Source organism: Drosophila simulans, chromosome 3R, assembly GCF_016746395.2.
Source record: "Drosophila simulans strain w501 chromosome 3R, Prin_Dsim_3.1, whole genome shotgun sequence".
NCBI classification, from domain to species: domain Eukaryota; kingdom Metazoa; phylum Arthropoda; class Insecta; order Diptera; family Drosophilidae; genus Drosophila; species Drosophila simulans.
Window position 1 is genome coordinate 4,599,213 of NC_052523.2, and position 21,062 is coordinate 4,620,274.

General features: G+C 41.9%; 1 protein-coding gene across 4 annotated transcripts in view; it reads left to right on the forward strand.

Annotated features, from left to right (window-relative positions):
• The window catches only part of LOC6727171 (transcription factor E2f1), a 39,537-nt gene that overhangs the window by 12,344 nt on the left and 6,131 nt on the right, over positions 1-21,062 (forward strand). Inside the window, exon 2 of one of the 4 annotated variants that reach the window (XM_016176306.3) lies at positions 3,363-3,390. The gene's annotated coding sequence lies outside the window, so the exon portion shown is untranslated. Of the gene's footprint in view, positions 1-3,362; positions 3,391-10,861; positions 10,983-15,519; positions 16,483-21,062 lie in introns of those variants that run through there. The other 3 variants (XM_016176303.3, XM_016176302.3, XM_016176307.3) reach the window with 3 other exon arrangements.

Genomic DNA, 21,062 nt, shown 5'->3' on the forward strand with positions numbered 1-21,062 from the left:
TTTCCTTTTTTACAGCTATTGTTGCATTTGTCGCATTTCTGCGGTTGCTTTTGGTCGCTCGATACGCTCTATCTAAAATACTCTTCCAATTTTGCATGGTAACTAAAATGTTCAAAAATTGCGCAACACGGCGTATGCGTAATATTTGCAGGTATATGAAATATCTATTATAGTATTTAAAGCTGGCTACTTATTTTTGATTTTCAAGTTAATCCACTTCTTGCAAGTAACCAAATAATGTATCTATTCCATAAAATTAAATACACTTTTGTTTATAACAAGAGTGTTAAATTATTCGATCGTCAACAGATGCTTGTTTTTCCCAACTCTTGTGCGAATTCCTTTTCCCCAGCAGGACACACGTTTCGAGTGGTGACCGCAAATAAAAAACATCAACAAAAATAATGAATTCCTTCTTTGGGCTTTAACCTCAAATTGGCTTAACTTCATTTATTTCATTGCAATGCAGTCGCCATTGGGGTTGGGGCCACAAACGGGTTAAGATAACAAAAACAGGCGAAATTTTTCACTTTTGCGGTTTGTCGAGGAGGCTCCAGGGAGCGAAGGGGTGGCAGGGCACCCTTTTGGCCAAGTCGCGAGCCACAGTTAATCGCCTGAGCTTCTTGGCCAGCTAAGCCTGACAAACTGACACCCTTTCAGGGGCGCAGAGGGGTTCGGGCTTATAAAGATTCTTTACATTGCCCACATATATAAGGATTCTTGGCAGAAATGCGGGAGTCCGGCTATAATCCTAGCAAAACGTTAACCGTGGTGGGGATGGCATTTTAAGTTACTATTTAGTGCAGAAGAATGCAAAACACGAAAAATGTAAGTTTAGATTCCACTAGGATATCTATGAATCATGAAGTCATAAACATTTCAATATAAATTTAAGCGGAAATAAAAAACGAATAATTCCCTGAATTTCCACTGAATAATACTCTCCATGGTTAAATTAAAAAAAAAATGTACAGATAAAATAGATTTTGTATATAAACATAAATATAAACTGCACATTTTTTGGGCTAATATAATATAATTTGTATTCGCCCAATATTCTGTGTTATGTTTGTTTAATGTTGGTATATATTTCTAAAATAGAATAGGTAGAAATAGAATGGTTTTTTGGGAACAACAACATACTATTTGTATGTCCGATCAGCAGATGCATAAAAACAACTTTCACTTGTGTAGATTTAGGTATATAAAAATGCTGAAAATAAAAATGAAATTCTGTGGGGCGGTCACGCAGTTTCGGAATCGCAGGGAGCGGAGAAACCTTGGGATCGGGTCTGATCAATATTCCGCAATATAATTTCGTGGCCAGTTGGGGCTGCCACGATCTCGTGGCTTTCGGCAATCCAAGCTCCTCTTGAGCACAGACACAAAATGTTGCAGGAGGCCACTGAAATTACATCAAATTATGCTGAAATGCGAGCTAAATATGCGGCGGCGAATTTCGTTTTCGAGGCTACATAATTCGTTCAACTCTAAAAACTGCAGACCCATTGTGAGCTTATCGCCTGGCCAGCCTCAGCATCTCTACGCGTAGTTTCTCTGGGCTCGCCTGCCTCAGTTTTCGGAGCATGTGCAGCAAGGAGGCACGAATGCCGTGCCACAGAACCGGGACTGGGTATTGGGCATGAAATATTTTTAACGCTCCAATGGTAAAGCGTCAGCGCTCACACAGTCACACGGAATATATTTTATTGCATTTTAATGTGCCACTGAAATGGGATTTAATTGGCATGGTTGCGGTGCACATCGCGGCAACTACGACTGCACATTGATTCCAATTTGTGTTCACATGTGGAACCCTCGATGCCCAAGTACCCCACTCGACTTTCCCAACTAACCACAAATATGGGTTCTGTTGATAAACCAAATGAGCACCATGGCACTATCTGTCCTCGACAGGCTTTATTCTCAGTTGGTCTAGCTCTAAACTTGGCAATTTGTGGTACTTGTTTCCTAATCTTGAGTTTTTGGTGAGCAATAGCTTGACATGTAGAATCTTCTTAGGTATAGCACATTCTGAAGTTTGATAAGCCACAAAGACGACTCATCTGTCCAAGAACGAAACTTTCTTATCGTTATTTGTATAAAACTATATTCAAAGTTAACCGAATTGTATACCTTATGTCATTACTTGAGAACTTTTATCCTTTTAGAACTGTTCATGTTTATGGGGAAGCGTTATTTGTCATAACCAATTCCTTTTGTTCGGAACGTCGACGCAAGTAGCTTCATCGATCTGGGCGCGATCTGGTCCCACGGTTGGCCAAGACTAGACTTTGGACTAGACGCACTCGGCTGCCTCCGCTGGTGAAGATCCGGATCGGGGTCTGGCTGGTGTCTGGTCGGGTTGTGTGGCGCTCCATTGGTCCCTCGGCTTTTGCTGTGGGATGGATTTGCCTTAATTAAATTCATTCTCACAGTGTGTGCAACATGTGGCCGAGTGAAGCGCTGGAAGTTCGGAGTGGCAGTCGCCAGCGGAATGCAGCAGAGGAGTGCTTGGAGTCTTCTGGCCGCAGTCTCCCGCTTCGATTCCTGCCATCTATTGCGTAGTCACTCCTCCTGCTCCTCCTTTTTGGACCGGGGTCTGGTTTTATTTCCTACCTACACTCGCTCGGGCCCTTTAAACTCTTGCGACTTTGGCTGCGCCTGCTGGCCTTAGCCCCCGTTCTTGGTCGTCAGCAGCAAATCAGGTTTCGCCTGCCTCCGCGGACACCGGGGAAACGGCTGCGGATCCGCGTGGCCACTCCCAGGGGCGCTCGGGGACGTGGAGTCCCACCCGGGGAAACGGCTGCGGATAAATCGCTAAAGTTCTTTAAATGCCAGCCAGCGAGGAGAAGAACTCTTCAGCAAAAAGTTATAAATGTTTCTCATATTTTTAACACCAAAACCAAGGCGATCCAAATCGGGATCTGACAGAGCTTGGATCTCGTTTCTGCTCCTCAAGTTCTCTGTTTGATTTGACAACTTTGTTGGCATTGCCTGAGCGCGCTGTGTTTGTTCATTTGTGTTTGCCTCCGAACCAGGTTTCCAAGTTTTTTGCTCCAAATCGGATAGCTTTAGACCGATTTGTTGATTTAGGTTAGAGCCCCAGGCCAAAGGAGCGATGGGTTTTCACAGCCTCGCTTTCTCGTAGATTGATGTAGAATTCAGGTTCATTCTACAATGCATCCACAAACACATGGTTAGAAGAAGAAGGCTCAACAAGTTGCTAGGGGTTCTTTAAACTGATTTTAGATGTGTGTGGGTACCAGAGAAAATAAAAAAAAAAAACACAATTTGCACTTCTTCTTATTTTAGCAATACTTATTAATTTAACAGCCCACTTATCATTATTTTCTTTGCAGATCGCTGTTTTTAATTATTGAATTATTGGTAAGTGACAACTTAAGTATTAGCTTTTTACAAAAATTATAGAATATAAGAAAACCGAATTGTTAAGAACAAAAAAGACATTAGCTCATTAAGTATATTCGTGAACCCCATTTATGGAAATCATAGGAAAGCCCATTTCCTCAAATCAACGATCAAAGACTGAGATTATCCCATGTTCCTATTTGTAGTGCCCCGGACAAATCGTGTGTGTAAACAAATTATTTAAGCTAAATTGTATGCAAATAAAATTTCTTCACTTCGATCTGCACTTAACCCATGGTGAACCGAGCCAGCAAAGGGTTCGCCCGTCCCAAGGAATCCGAGTCCACTGAACCGTGGACAAGTCGACAGCCAACAACTTTGAAGGACCACAAACAACCGGGCAAACAAAGCCAGGGAACAAGTTAACCCCGAAACGAAATAAGGCGAAACAAACTGGCGGACAGACTCGCGGACAAACATCAAAAGACAAACTTGTAAGTCCGCCAGTGGACAAGGATCGGCGGATGGTTATTTCTGCATATCTGTATTTCCCGGCAAATGTCACACGGTTCACGGGAACTGGTTATCTCCTCGTTCCCCTAGCTGCATCTAAAGCTTACAAATCAATTTGAATTTTCCCTACTGGGATGATGATTCCACAAAACTGTTTTCACAGATTTGTTTGACATTCACTTGACACGTTGCTGTCCACCGAATGCATAAATTACAATTTTACTACGAACAAACGGGGCCCGGGGCTAAAATGTTGTCCCGAAACCAAATGCTAATTAATCCCACGGCTTTTCGGGGAGGGACTTAATTCCGCTCCGATGATTTTCACACACGGGCCGTCCGGTTTTCTACCTGGCCCTGATCCGCACCTCACCTCTAACCCGCTCTGATTTCCGATTTTCCGATTCCATGCATGTAATTGCACATTGCATCCATCAGGCATCCCTCCCCATTATTTTTTTTAGGTAGGCGGCCAACTGTCGCCTTATCCCGGTCTCGCACATAATCTGTATTGATTTCGCACAGTTTCGCCGCTTTCGGGCCAGGATGTTTACCAAGATCTTTCAGGATTTTCTTGACACGCGCGACGCATCCTGCAAATGCCCCAGGCAGCCCAAGTCCGGCCTCAAAGAAAAACAACAAGAGCAGCAATAGCATGGAAAATAAAAATAATAGTGACAGCTGTTACTGCGCCTGCGCAACATACCTCTACAAGGGGACCAACTGATTAGTTGCAACCGGCAACCCTCGCCTCTCCATTGCAGCACCCCCTGCCTCCGGCTGGCTCTGCTCTAATTTACAATACCATTTTATTTTTATTGACCCCTTTACCCTCGACGAGGGCACGACAGTTTTGCCCAGAAGTTTGACACGTTCGGAGCGAATCATCCGACCTTAGATCAACAGTCTCAGAAGCATCCTTGTTTTCATTACCTGATCCTTCTCATGGGGAGAATACTCAAAACAATTGTTTTCTAGACTCAGATACAGGGCTATTAACCGTTTTAATTTATTTAAAAATCCTCGAATTCCTGCAGCATTTGTACAAAAGCAGAATGTTATCCTTCCAAAGATGAGAATATTTATATTTTTAATTTAAAAACTAGTACTATCTTGACCTACTATTAATTAATATTAATATTAGAGAAATTACAGTTGGAATAGTTCTGGGGTACTAATCCCTCCTTTGGAAGGGTGTTTGCTTATTCGGCTTGCCAGCTGCCCTTGTTTGCTTTACTTCTACTTCTGCACTCTTTTTTGCGCCGAAAAGTGGAATGAAAAGTGGTTCACCCTATTCCCAGTGCTGGCTGGCAAATTCCCGGCTAGGGGTTGCATCTCCCCCCTCTCCCGGTGGCTGCTTTAGTTTAGTTTAATTATTGGCTCAGTGCCGTGAGCGAAGCAGCCCTCGATTTGCCGGTGTTGCTACTGGTGGTCACCCTCCTCGGTGAGAAGGGGCCATCGACTTTGCGTGGCTCCGTGGCCCGGCACATGTCAATGCCTACAGTGGACTTTGGGCTCTGACCAGCTCCCCTCGAAATTTGCGCCCTTGCAGCACACTGGTTCAAAACTGGCGGCTGTTCCGACTAATCTTAAATGAGAAATTGGGGTTGGTAGTGATCCTCTCCAGTTGATTAGAGGGAAGAGCTATTCCAAGTTTTGCTAGCTCCATAAATTATTAATATAATCTCCCAATCGGAATTACTAAGAAGGTATGTCCATTTTGTAACCTTTATCTTTTCTACAAATCACCTTAAAATTTGAATTTTCAAAATCCAAAAGCAAACCACTGTGCCACAGTGCTGCGTTTTGAGCTACGTTCCCCATTGTACGTCTGCTATTGCAGCAGCAACCACTTTTCGCTTCCTGTTGCAGTTGCAGGAAGCCCTGAAAGAACAACAAACTCGACTGGGAAATGAGGCAGCCGAAAACAGTCGGTCCATTCTAATACTAGATCCTTAAGGCGTAGCATCACAAGAGAACTGCTGTTGCATTTCGGCAGCAACAATTACAGAATGCAAATAAATGGGGTGAGGTGTTATACCTCAACATGCAACATTTACAGACCAACAAGAAAGGACCTTTGTCTTTGGGGCGAGTCGAAGACTCGAATACTCTTAAATGGGATTATAAAATTCATTATTATTTATGAGTGTTGGTAAACAATACTTATACAAAAAAAAAAGTCAGAGAAATTTTTATTTTAATCAATTTTATAAATTTCATTTTATTAAGGTTATCATGTCTTTTTGATTTAATTATGAGATGTCCTTGTTTTTCAATGGTATGTAGTAGGTAGGTACTATTCCATTTTAAATAAAAAAAACTATTTCTCCGATTCGTGATGCAAGGAAAAGTGCTTAACAAACCCTCTTTGAAAGCGGGACATACGAAAGTGCCCTACAAGACCCTATCAAGAAGGCAAAAAGCGCGACATTTGCAGGCTGCACCCCACGTCGCACCCCTCGCCCAAGTTCCACCCCTGGTTCGTTCCACTTTCCTACATTCCAGCAGCGGGAACTGTCTGAAGTGGATGGTGGAAAGCGAGGTGCGGAGTGGAAGATGTTGGTTGCTATGAAGGGTGCTCGAACTACTGCTACTCACTACTATATTTTTTTTTGGTTTTTCCTTTTAAGGGTGCTTCTTCGGGCTGTCTCTTTTGCTCTGGTTCCACACCTCCTTTTGCGCAAGAAAAGCGAACCAGGTGTAAAAGTGCGTGTGTGCTACCTTTTTGCTGCTCTGCTCCTTTTCCACTCGTTCTTCTCTTTTTCCCTTCGTTCTTCTCCATTTCCACTTCTTCTTATTTTGAATATATTGTTTTCTTTTGGGACATCTGCCACACCATTTGATTTCGTTTGGATTTGGCTTACTTCCGTTCGGGATTTCTTTTTCCCGAGAAAGAAGGAGGAAGCTCCCACGCCTGGGATCCACTTGGAGCCCAATACCCCCATTGTCCCTTCCAGGCTAATTGCGCTCTCGTTCTTCCTCCTTCGGGCAGTGTCCTTTCCTGATCTTGTCCTGTTTTCCGCTCTTGCTTCGTAGGAAACGCAACAACAAAAGGCGCAAGAGATTTACTGATCGGCAAATTTCCAGGAATTCCGTGAATGGGAAAAACAAAAGCGCAGCGCACACAGAGAGAAAAAGAGAGAGGGAACTCGAGTGGAAAGAGCGGTCTAAGATTCTCTACCTATCTGGTACTTGCACTGAAAAAAATTCCATACCTATACCAAGTTATCGAAGTAGATTTATGGGTCACTCCCTTAGGAAAACAACAAAATATCACAATCGTCTTTTAACAAGTTATTGTTAGTTTAAGATTAATTTATGCCAAAAAGTTCCAGGAAGTAAAACTAATTTTTTGCTTTAAACTAGAATTTTTAGCTCAGTGCCCTCAACCTGAACCTGAATCTCAACTTGGGACATTTGAGGCCGCCGCTACTCTTATGAATGTACTTGGTACTTGGCCCGAAGGTTTCGGAACAGGCAACGGCAGCTTTTGTTGCCGTACCGCTCCGCGTATCCCCGTCCCGGTCGCACTTCTTGGCCGGCGGCTCCTCTCGTTATTGTTACTTAAAATAGCTGAAATGAACGAAAGCAGAAAACGTGAGGCGAGCATATCCCAAATTTGAAAACCGGTGTAGCCTGAGCCGCAACCCCAGCCTCAGGTTCAGATTCAGGTCCAAGTCCCGGCCCAGACCAGATCTCCTCAGATCGGATCGGCCAAAGGTAGTCCAGGTAGCCACCTCTCTATCTCTTTCGCGTCGTTCTTTCTCCTGTCTCTATGCTTAATGATCCCAACTCCAATCGGTTCTTATTAATAAAAAGTGAGAGGAATCCAGGACTCAACCGGTGGAAGTAATTTTGTTGGTAGTAATAGATCAGCAACTGTTGAATAGTCAGATACAAAGTTCTCTTACCAATACCAAAACTATCTTTTGCAGTTATTTAGCACTGAAAAACTGTAAAGCTAGTAGAAAAGTATTACCATACATACATATAGGCTTAAATCTATCTAAACCCTATTAAATGTTTTTAAATTCAAACAAACCTAACTTGGTCTTAAGTTGGTAAACATCGTTCTTCATCTATTCAACAGATGTTTGAGTAGCCGAAATGGACACCAATTGATCGATGGTATGTTCCAGTACTATTCGTTGTTTTTCCAACTCGGAGCCCTTTCAGATCCACCATCCAACCCTAGCCATTACAGTTCTTATACGATCCTCACCCGAGTACGCCGTGCCCTGTAAGGATCGGCCTGACCCCTGAGAGACCCTCTGCCATCTGTAGGAATGTCTGTAAGATCCTTCGCTGCGTTCCCTTTTTCTACTATGCCAACTCCCCTTTTCTTGTTTGTGGCATGCGCTAAGAAGGTTGGTTTGCATTGGTGATTGCTGATTGTGTGTGTCAGCGGTAGTAAAAGCCGTAGAGCGACAGCTGCAAACTATTCTCCTCTTCCTTCCTCGAACGCTCATGCATATATGTACATCGCAGCAATACGTCAGTCAGAGACCCTCTGTCAAACCTCATCGAACCCCCTGAGTGCAACACGAGCTCTTCTCTCTCTCTCCCCTTTGGTATGTTTTCTTCCTGCCCGGCTCTCCGCTCACCTATCCGCAGTGCAATGTCCTGTGCAGTCTGTACTACCCATCCGTATCCTGGAGGACCTGACAGTTATGGGCTGTACAGTACTGGCTTCGCAGCGCCGTGACTTTTATTTTCCGCGGGGCTTACGTGGCCTCCCAAAAAGGACTTGGGGCAAAATTGGATCCCAGACAGCGACAACTCAATCTCCTGTCTCATATCCTTACTTCCGACGACGTCTGCGGTGACTTCCCCCGCTCTCCTTTTTGCAAATCACCCATAAACTGATTATATTTTAAAATTGATTGCTCACCCTTTTTGTCGTTTTAGCCCCGTCACATTTGACTAACAAATGTAATAAAAATTGTAATTTTATTGCCGAACGAATAATTACATTTATGCGGAAAGTCTGCGCCCATTAAAGTGCATAAAACGAAATGACTTAGCTCAGCAGTTATTCATTTCCTTTAATAATTTGATAATCTCAAGATTTCAGATAAATATTTTTGTTTGTTAAATTACCAAGTAGCACCGTACAAGAAAGACTGAAAGTTAAAATTCTAAGATTATTTGAAGTCTTATGATCTGAAAACAAAATCGCCGAACTTTGATTGCTAATCTCAGAAGTCAGCGAATATTGAAGACCGCACTTCTGTATATAATTTGTTTTTTGTGTGCAATCAGAAAGGGGGACGTGTCCTGTTCACTCCCTGTTATTAAGTCAGTACCGATCGTGCGATCTTGTGCGATTTTTGTTCGCCTCTTGTGAAACTCAGACTTCCGGTTGATTTGGACTTCTTTTGTTGGATTTGCATGACCATAAAGGCGTTATTCCTTCTTGGTCTTCAGTTGGCTTGTAGTTGCTCTAAAGTTCTGGCATACTGGGGTTCAATGGACCTAGACCTAGGCAAGCAATTAGCACCTGTCAACATCATTATCGCCAGAAGAAGAGGCCTTTTTCAGGTCAGGCAACTTTTGCTGGTAGTAACTAAGTACGATAAGTAACTCTCACTGGAGATTCCCTCGGTGCTGCCTTCCCTTTCACACACAGTTGCTAACTCCCTCTTTGCACAGAGAGAAATGCATTGGTAGTATTTAAATAATTTTCTAGTATTTCAGACAATCCGATCTCTATCGATTAGGTCAAGGTATTTGTGGTTAAGGAACTGCCTTCTTTTGTGGGTACTAGTTAATTTTAGTTTGTCAGATTCAATTGAGTAGCTTCAATTTTGAGCAGCACTTTCTTTATTTAAACAAATAAAATATAAGCTGATATATTTATATATATTTGCACAAATTGTTGATCTTAACTTCTTTTTGGAAATATTATTTCTCCCAGTGCCGCCGTCCATGTTTCCAGCTTCTCGACTGGTCGCCGTAGTTGGGTCATTTAGTCAATCCAGGATTCGGGAACAAAAGGCGCTGGAAATCCCTGTCCAGACGTCTATTGTTCGATGGCCATGCCACCTCGGAGAAAAGCTCTCCGCACTCCGGATCCCTCTCCCATTTGCTCCTTGGCGAGCGGCCGGCCTCTCCGATCCGAGTGCATTATCCTCCCTTATGGTTTTGTTACCCTGCTGCATTCCTGCTCATGCGCCCCGTTACTAGCTCTCTCTCCGGCAGTTTCCCTGGCACTAGCAGTCATGATCCCCTGCAATTGCATTCCTGTTTCGGTTTGCGGGCTCTCTGCTCTCTCTCCCTCTGCTTCTTCCTTTTCGCCCGGTTTTTCGGAATTTGTTGTGGCAAGAAAGAAGTACGCAACATTTACGAATCGAACGCAGCAGAAAGTGGAAGTGATCAGCGGATCTCCCTGATCTCTGGATCGCATATCGTTAAACGCGCGTTGTTTGTTATTGCCTTGTTATCGCTGACAGCATTATTGAAAATAATATCCCAACTCACACCCAAGTGAATCCAAAATAATGTATCTGCAAGATACGAAAAGTAAACGCCCGCTTGCAAAGTGTTGTGTTTCGTTATAACCCACAAACAAACATCACTACCAATGTTTCGGTTTCCGAGGATATTACTCAAAATTCATAAATCACGATTGTAATATGAACGCATACAAAATATTATAATACTCAAAAAAAATCAAACACCAAATTTTGTTTCCACCTTGAATCAATCTATGCAATATTCAAAATTCTTTCAAGTTTTCTGTTTGTTATTTGTTATTAAAAATCGCACGTGTTAAACAACAAGTTTTTCTTCAAAATCTCATTACTGTTTAAGTGTTTCTATTTGAAAAGTTTGTTCAAAATTGTTCTGCAACTTATTACTCCAGTTCTTAAAGCTATATTTACTATTCTTATATTATTTAACAAAAGCCAAATTCTTTTAAAGCAAAGTAACGCTTAAATATTTATTATACCCTACTATTACATTTGCATTAAGTTTTTGTAATTACATTAGTATATAACTAAATTATAAAATCTTATAAAATTCAATTCGAAATTGCTGCCAAAAAACACTTTGGATTATACAAGAAAATTGTTCATCAAGGCTTCAATTGTGTAAGTATAACAAGGGTGAAAAGTGAATATTTTACTTTTATGGGTATTAGAAATTAGCTTGTTCCTTCAAATCCGACTTATATAAAGATGTTTTTGATAGCCAACATGGACGTGAAAGAAACTCAAGTTAAGAGCCTTTTGTTTTCTAGCCAAGTTTGTTTTATTTCTTACCACCGTCTGTTGGTGCTTCCACTTACATGTAAATGTATAATTAAATATAAATACGAATTCATTCTGTTGGTAGCAGTCTTGTGGCCTAGAGAGCGGTCTACAGATAGACATGAAGAGAGAGGGAAGTTCATTGAACGTGGTTCGGTAGAATCGAGAACCAAACTCAAAACCGAAAACCGAAAACCGAGAATGTCTAACCATATAAGTCGGTAGTTCGCTGTGTGCGTTTGCAGAGTATCTGTGAGTTTGTTGAGAAATCGCACTCACAGTTAGGGCGGACAGGTAGTCCACTTTAGGTATTCTCCATCTCTATCCCCCACATGGGGCTCCAGTCGCCGGAGGAAGTGGGCGCGAAGGGGGAGGGCGGCTGGCGGAGTCGCACGTCTCAATGTCGATCGTTGAGCAATGTGATTCGTAGTTCGTAGTCACTGTTTTTGCTTTTTGTACATTTATGTGCACATGTGTATGAATAGAGTCAACCGATAGAGGGCATTTGTGGATGGAAAACTTTATTTTTATTGTCATTCCCTTAAATACCTCGTAAACGAAGGTTTGTTATTGCTCACAAATTAAACCGATCCAGTGAAGTGTATTAAATCAATACAATAATAATAAATAATAGATGACACGTTAAGCTTTAGGGTTTGTTATCGCCAGACAGTACATAACAATTTCATTCCATCTATAAATATTTAAATTGCACTAGCTTATTATATTAGCGCCTGTCAAAATAATTACTCTTAAAATCAAATTTATTTTCCATCTTGTCAAGTCGGAAATGAAAACTTTGCGGGCGAAACATTTAAGCTACTTGGAAATGGGGAAGAAACATAGGAAAATGGGTAAGGTGCTGTCGTCTGGGAAAATTCAAGGAGTGCTTCTTCACAACGACACAATCCATTTCGTGGAGAATCCAGGATGTGCCACAAGATGTTCAATAAATGTTCCTTGCAGGCAAACGGTTGAGGTAAAAAGAAGAAACTAAGAGCCAGTACACTGCGAAAAATCTTGTAGCAAGTTCAAAGATTCAAATGGAATGGAATAATCAGAGTTTTAGATGAAGTACGCTTTATAGTATTTCTTTCAATTGAAAACTAGATATAAATTCCAATGAAATTATCTCAACATTTTGTATCTTTAGATCACAAAGAGATACTTCTGACTTTTCTACATTGATCCCTAAAATTCTAGCCAGTAAAAATGTAAGATCCTCCAAGTGTACTTTAAAAGCTGCTGAATAAAAAAACGCCACCCTGGCTCTGAAATTCTGACTGACATTCTGTCAAACAGGCGGCGACGTCGACGTCTACTTCAACTTCAACGTCTCGTTCCACCTACCACCCGTTCCCCCCGTCCCCCGTCCCCCGTGGGCACCTCCCTCTTTTTGTTTCACTTTTATTTTCAAATTTGAATATTGCGCCGTGGCCGGAGATTCTCAAGTAGTTTTCTTGTTGATTGCATTCCACGCCGGCGTCGTGGTTTCCTCTTGTGTTTCCCTGCTCCGCCGGCAACTCTCTTTCATTTCCCATATGTCTGGCTTCTCGTGCGCCAGAGGGGGTGGCGGTGGGGTTGGCATGCCCTAGTACTATATCCGAATTTTGCACCCCACTGAAGGCAAAGGGGTTGCTTCTGCGACGGAAGGATGATGAGGAAGGAATTGCAGGGAGCGACGTGTGACGAGGCTGTCGAGGAGCCTGATGAATGCCAGGCGCAGCTCTTCCAGGCTCTCAGACTTCAAATGCTGCCGGCCAAATGCGTCTGTGCTTGAAATTAACCGAAAGGATAAATGGCTGAGGGGCAAGTTGATAACTTTTCGAATGTTAACCAACAAATGTGTAGAACTAGTTCAAATACAAGAAAATAATACGCAAAATGGGTTTCCTGGACGATATCATACCCTGTATTACCGTCAACATTCTCAGAGTTTGACATTTTCCTAGAGTTACAGTAATGAAAAAACTGTAGCATACTTTCCAGGGGAACTGAGTGATTATAATGATCACTGGTTTGTTATAGTTATGGTTTAATATTTTATTTAATCTTAGTGGCTTAAAGACCTTTACAACCCACCCAGTCATTCGAACCAAAAGTGCCACAAGTGTCTAAGTCGAATTTTCGACTATTGAGTTCATTGATCCAGTCCAAAAGGAGAAACATCTGCTCAAATATGTGCGCAGCGCTTGTGCTAGCCACATATCTATGCCACCGCATTGTCTGCCACTACCCCGCCCGCCCTCTCGCCTCGCCCACCCGCAAGAGTTTATGATATGACAAACGGGAAAAAATCAAGCAAATTATGGTAAATACGCCTCTGGAAACTCACGCCCGCTTTCGGGTATCTGGAATGGGCAGAAACGGATACACAGATACTCACGAACGGCTGGCAAACACAAAACACAAGAACACACAAAAACAGAAAGGCAAAAAAAGCAGGGAAAAAAAGAAGCCAGGCACTCGCACACGCATTTCCAGTTAATTAAAAGTATTTATGACACTGCGCACATAAAATGTCTTCCAAAGTACAAAAGTCCACCCAAGGATCGTGGGAAGTTCCCGCTTGCGCTCTTCTATCTGGCAGGCGAAAAAAAACCATCTTGCAGAAAATGGTTGGAAAAAATCAAGCATAGAGATACTCTAATTGCATATGTGTCGGGCGAGGGGTGGGAAGGGGCAGTGGAAAGGGGGAAGGGGCAGGCTCAGGGGCCAAAGTTCTTCCTCTCTTTCTGCGTCCGTGAGGGGTGATTCTCGCCCCGCTTCTTCTCATTCTCCTTCTTCTTCTTCTTGTCTGCCGGTCTGGCTTATGGGAAATGCGAAAAAAATCACACTCACGGATCTGTGAGTGTCCTCGCCTCAGCACCCCACCCAAAAGAAACCCAAAGGATAACAGCCTCGAGTCCAAATAAAAAAAACTGCCCAAAAAGTTAATAGAAATCGAAAACTGGAAAGGAGATTACATTTCTGGGTGGGGGCATGTTTCTCAGTTACTGGGCTTGGGATTATGGGAATGGGAAACACTGCGCAGATCGCCTGGCAAGTTGTACTGATTTGCGAGATACATTTGTGCACACACAACCAGGAATGCAAATGGCAGCGGGCATGAGTTGTAAATATTTAATCAGATTGCTGTTAGAAAAAGTAACATGGTAGCGATTTTGGAATATTTATGAGTACAAACTTTGCATTATTCCCGAATGTATGAGTATTGTTTGTTTAGTAGAAAGTGCTTTTGCACTATAGTAGATTAATAGTGGAAAAACAAATAATATAAGAATGGAAAGCCAAATGTTTGAGCAGGTTTCTTTAATCAGGTCAGATGCTCAGCAAATAGGTGAATTTTACACTTTAGTTTTTATTCACTTATTTACTTATTGCTTTATAAAGTTGCAAATCTTTAAGGTATATTATATGAGATGATATTATGTGAGATGATAGATTCGTGTGCAGTGTCGAGTTATGCGATAGACCCATTTAATGGCTATTTCCGGCCTTAAAAAGTGAACCCCTTGTTGATGGGGCGCTGAAAATCGGCAACGCTGCAGCGCTGCTGCAACTACAACAATGTCGTCACTGCAACGCAATGCAACACTTGGCACACAACTGATAAAGATAAAGAAGATGGGGAAGCGGATGGGTGAGCGGGAGGGGAAAGGTTCTCTGCCAACGCCTCTGCCGGCGTCGCTGTTGATGTGGGTGCGGTAACAGCGACGTCGCCACTTCCGTCTGAGCGATTTTTAGCCGATTTGCAGCCGGCAAGCCGAAGAGAGCGAAAAGGGTTGGGGGCCAAAAGCAAAAGCCGCTCTCACCGAACATTCGAGTCTGGCTTCCACATGCCACATGTGAAGAGTAGGAAGCGGCGCCACTCAGATTCCACCCTCTCGCGCTTTCGCTTTCCGCCCCCTTCTCCTCATGCGTTCTCTCTCGTGCTCAGCTGTTGCCGCTAATTCGCTGCAATTAGCGGGGTTCTCTCAGCTTCAAGACTTGGTTTTTATTGCAAGCGAATTTTAAAATTTCAAATAAAAAGCTGAATAAAAGCTAAAAAAGACATTAGGTAAAATAACAGACCATTTAAAAAATTAATTCAGGAAGTGACTAATAGCCTTATTAAAGGTATTTAAATTTACTCTTCGCTTGTAAATAATTATAATAATATTTTTCTTTTAAAACTCGAATGTATTTAATATTAATAGCCCAAAATATTCCTTCCCTTTTGAATTGACAACCTATCGTAATATCGAATAGCTATCGTTTGATCAGTTTGTCTCCACTCAATACACGATCCACTCTCTCCCGCTCACTCTCTCGTGTCGCGAGCGCTCAGCTGCTGACGCCTCGAATTCGCCGCTACAAGAGACGCCGTGCGTTTTGTGGCTCGTTGCTTGTTCCGTCGATTCGCCGCGTTCAGTGTTGTTGTCGCGTCGTGACGCTGCTGTTGCCGCTGCCGCCCCCACACACATGTGCGAGCAGAAAACACGTTACGAGGGGAAAATCGACGGAAAAATCCGAAAAAATAATAGAAAAGCTAACTGAAAAGAGTACAAGACTGAGGTATTGATAAGTTAATGTGGTTTAATACACTAATTAAGCGAAAGTGGCCGGTATTAAAAGTGCCATTACGGTGGTGCTTACGTTTTCTCCGTCTGACGTAAGACTACTCCCTCTCTCTCTCTCCATCTCGTGTCTCTCCGATTCTCTTTCTCCGCGTGTGGATTGCGTTTTGCCGGCGACGGCGACTCCAAAAAAGACACGGCACAACACACTTTGTGGCCCAAGTTCAGTTCGCTTTTCGTCGCCAGTCCGCAAAAATGTGAAAATGGAAAACTGAGGGAAAAACCAAAAAGCCGCAAAAGACTGCCACTGCAAGTAAAGCTCCAAGTCGCTGAGAAGCAATAGCAAATGCGCTAAAAAATCAAGAATAAAATAAAAGAAATGTGCGGGCGTGTAACAATTATGTGATATCTACAACAAATGCTCGAACTGCTGACGTCACGCACAGAATCGTAGAATATATAGAGAATAAAGAAGAGAAACGAAAACGTCGCGTAGTAAAGTTAAAAGTTCCCACACCACCGACGTACTCGCACTCACACACACACAGACTGAGTCAAAAGAGTAAGAAGCAGCAGCACATTATACGTGGAATACAAAAAGTAACCGAAAGAAAAGGCAAAACGCCCGCAAAAAATGAAAAATTTGCAAATATGAAACGTGTGTGATATTCAAAAAGAGCAAGAAGAAGCAGGCGGCGGTGGAAAAAAAAAGCAGAGCAATTTGTTGTGGTTGCGTGTGATATATAGAAAGCAAGTAAAACCAAGAAAAATTCCATTTTTAGGTGCGTATTCAAACAAGACAAGAAAAAACAAGAATAAAAAAGAAGCAAAGGGAGTTTCCACCTCACCGTTGATGATCAATTAATCATTGAATTTGGGCTAAGCCCTCTAATAACCTCCAAAACCGATACGGTGAATAGCAGTCATTCGCTCACTCATTCAATTCCCCAACGCTCCAGTTTTCAGAGATAACGAATCGAAAATTCGGAGTCCATCAGTTTTTATTTCTATTTGCCCAAAGTCGACGGCGATTTCTTATGGCGCCCCCCAGATTAACATTTTACTATATGTTAAGACAACAGTTCAGGTAACAGTTTAAAGAACTCGTGGTTTTTCTTCGAAGATTAGGACAGAAATACATTTCAAGTTAAATTTAATTTTGTAAAACCGTGCAGCACATGATTGGTCAACTAAGTGACTTTTTTGTGTTTACGTGGAAACAGAGGAATGCAAATTAAAGCTGACACTTGCAATAATTAAGTAATATGTTTGTTTCATAAATTAAAGTGATCTAAATGTTTCAAAATCTCAGATCATTTGACTGTTTAATATTTTCGTTGGCCTTGTATTTGGCGGTTACCTCTACCAATTTCGTCGGGTTAATTGGACTTGCATCAACAGTTTTCCGCTTTAATCTGTGCATGTACTTGACGACTGCACCACATAGTGTGTGTGTGTGTGTGTGTGTGTGTGTTTGCGAGTGTACATTATGTGTGGCCCCTGTTATCAGGCCTTGTGAGTACACAATATTCGATTGGCTCTATATGCGTCATCGCGTAAATGGCCAGGCGAAATAAAGTTTTGTACATTATGTACATATTTTGGTGTATGAAACGCAAAGGGGACTTCCCTGGAATTCTGCTTGCCTTGCCGGCATTGAATTTCCACACCCACGCAATACTTTTCCCGTACCCCGGCTTTCTTTTTGTTTGCAGTTTTCTGTGGGCGAAATATTTTGCGACGCATTTTGTGCGCCTCTCCCTGGACAAAAAGCCGCCTTCTCTTTCGCTCGTTCTCTTTTTCTCGACTTGGCCAGTTGGCAATTATTTTTGGCTTTCTCAAACGAAAAAAGCCAAGGCGAGGCAAGGCTTACAGCCGTTTTATTTTATATTACTTTTACCTTATTTTATTTCTGTAAGTGTGCAATTAAGTGGCTGCCTTCTGTCTTGGTCCTTGCGGTTCATAAGAAGGACACGAAGTGTAATTGACCAAATGAAATTAAGATGATAGAGAAAATAAAACCGGCTAGAAAAAAAGCATCCATTGGGGCCAACAACAACAACAAGATGAAGAGAGATGTTCCATGTGGATTGTGTCTGTGAGTAACAGCTGTTATTCGGATTCAGGCCGGCTTTTACTCTCTCCCTCTCTTTTCCCTAGCAGCATCCCCATCCCACACACACGCAAACACATTGGGAGACTCTCTCTTTCTCTCTCTGGACTGCCGCTTAATACACAAAATTCGTGTTCTTCCTCTTTTTCTGGCTTTTGATTCACTTTTTTCCCTCTATTGCAATTGTTGTTGCTTAACACCTTGCACACTCGCACATTATTTATTTGTATTTATTTCACTTGTCCCTGCCTTTTTACTGCGCATGCAAAATGATGTGCAAAAAGAAAGCGAAACTTTTTATTAGCTCGTGGTATCTGTGTGGGTGTAAGTGAGCATGCATGTATGTTTTCGTGTGCTTGCGCCAGTGTGTGCGTGTGTCTGCATACATAACAACGTACATAATTAATAGCCATGTAAATGCATGATCTTCATAATTAATAACGGTAAATTGGCATGCCGGAGGAATACAGTTATGGCTGCAAATTAAATACCAGCCATTAGGTGCATTCGAATTGGGATTTTAACAGGAAATTTGCAGTGCAGTTATCAATTTATCTAATATTTTATTAATAAGTGAATTGAGATTTCATGTCTGCAATTGGGCACAATTATTATTCGGATTCAGACTTTATTTAAGTTATAACGAGTAAAGACCCGTTCATTTAACAATCTTCTCTACACCTTGCGGCCGGTTTTTGTTGTTATACTAATTCGAAATTAACACGGAGAACGTGAGAGCAGAGCAGTAGTGGCAGTGAAAAGGCGAAGGGAGGGGAGGTGGCAGCGCTATCAAAAGTCGCATTGCGTGCCCTGAGTCGCTTGGCTGCCTCCCTCCCCCGTCAAACACCCCTCCCCGCACACTGAAAACCCCCAACGGAATTATTTACTCGGCCACTACATAATGTGTACGTTTTATTTTCTAGCCTTTTCTTTATCAGTCATACAAATGTTGTACGGCAAAGCAAAAGCAAAGCAAGGAAAAGCTATTCTAGGTTTTATTGTAGCTCCGCTCTGTTGCGCCAATGTTGATTGAAAAACGTAGAGATAGGGAAGGAGAAGGAAACAATGAAAAATAAAGAAAAACTTGTTATTCCTTTGCCGTGTAGGCCACATTTTCCACAATTTTCCACTGGTCGCTTCGTATTTTCATGTTCATTTCCCTGTTTGCATAATGTTATTTTTCTCTGTTTGCTTCGCCTTGTGCTTCGCCTTCTGCTGCTAGTTAAATGTATGCAGAGATGACTGACAAGTGCACTTAGAAGTTGTTATTATACAGATAAAGATATATTATCTTCGAGATACATTTTTGAGTGGCTATTGTTTGGAGAAACTTGAAAAGCGTCTAACAAGTTTTGTAGAATAATAAATAGTTATGACAGAATCATGAGTGAGTTTTTTGATTTGTAATTACGTGTTTGTGTCAAGCTGTGAAGCAATTTCTTACTGTTGATAAGATAGAGGTGTCCCCTTCGTACCCCCTGTATAATAATAAAATGTAATGTAATGATGCAATTTTAGGGCCTCAAAAGGCCATTGAAGACCCACAAATTATATGACCCTTTAAAAGTAAGGCTTGATCTTATTTCTGCATTTTATTTGTATAATCTCAAGGCTTGCTAATCCGCCCTCTTCGTTTTTTTCTTACTTAATTGTGTTGTTTGGGTAATTTTATACGTCCCACTGTAATTTTAGATGCAAAATATTTCGAGCTACTTGTTCGCATTTTGCGTGCCGATCAAAAGAAATTTAAATTGGAAATTTCAATCGGCGAGACCTACCTGGTTTTTTCGGTACCCCTCCCCCACTCTTACCCCTTCATCGTTCGTCTTTTGTCTGGCCCACATGATTTTAGCATTTCTTTGGGAGGGAGAAAGAGAGAGAGAGTATACGATTTCCATGTATAGGAGTTGAATTACCTGAGCTCATTCGTCTGTAAGCAGATACCGTTTTTTTTTTAGCTTAAACACACATAAACACATTAACACACGCTCAAAGAATCACTGCAAAGCCTTTGGCCAATGTAGAAATGGTTGCGAAAAAGGGATGGGGATTAAGTTGCCGCCAACGCGACTGCATTTGAGTGGAGCAGAGATAGCAATATACAGAGAAAGAGAGTGGGAAGAGGTCGGGGACACGGTTTGAAATCTATTTAAATGTTTGCGTTTAATGGGATACTATAATATATACTAATTACCAAGATTGCTTACGTATATTCCGACTCTCGGCGAAAGAATAAATATCTAAGATAAGCAGTTTCTGGATTTAGTCACCTTCAAGTGGTTGAAAATTTTAAAGGCGATTTGCGAGCTCCAAGGCCACTGTGCAATGCCAATTTCGATAGTCTGTCTACCTGGCGCGTTTGTCATTCCAATTTTTTTTTTGCAGATTTCAGCAAATTCCATGCGATATTTTAGCGGACTCTGGCTCACTTTACTTTATCATTCTCTGGGTGTTTTCTTGCAACTTTTAGAATAATTATCAGCTCGCGGAGTTGTGTTCCTATCTATTTTGCTAAACTCAGACCCGTTGGCTTGGCTGTTTGGCTAACAGTTTCTGTTATGCAAATTAACATTGCATGCAGGGCGAGCAGCGCTAATTGCCGTTCTTACCTGCCTGTTGTTGTTTTCATTCTTCTTTTTACGCTCATTTGAGCTTTTTAATTTGTTGTTGTCGTCTTCCATTCATGCTCGCTTTAGTTGCGAATGGGGCCAGAATTCCCCTAATGAACTTAAAGACGGGTTCGGTGGACAAGAGGTGACAGGTAGGCACACTGCGAAAAACGGTTGTACACTTATTTTACTTAATTGCTGTAAATATGTGTATAAAATATGGACGACATTGCGCAAGAAATGTTATATCACATTTAATAAAAATATATTTGATATTATTTTATTTGGTATATGTACCTTAATTTCTTTCAGTGCTTAGGCTGGTATTTTGCCAAAAGCGGTTAGTGCCAAGCGCGGCAATAACGTTATTTTCTTCTTTGCCCGACGGTTTTTCTCGTTCCTATCTTTTGGCTTCTCTTTTGCGTTTGTTGCCTTGCCTCTGCCTTGTGATTCTTCCACACACATATTGATTGTTTAATATTTTATGCCGAGTTTATTGACATTTTGTGCGCGAACCTAAGCGCGTCTTCCTCTTGGCATCAGAAATAGTTTCGGCATGCTTCAGAGCGGACAGTTTCCCCTTTTCCCTTCTTCTAACACTTGAATCCGGTTCGGTCGAGCTTGTCGTTTTTTGTTAAAC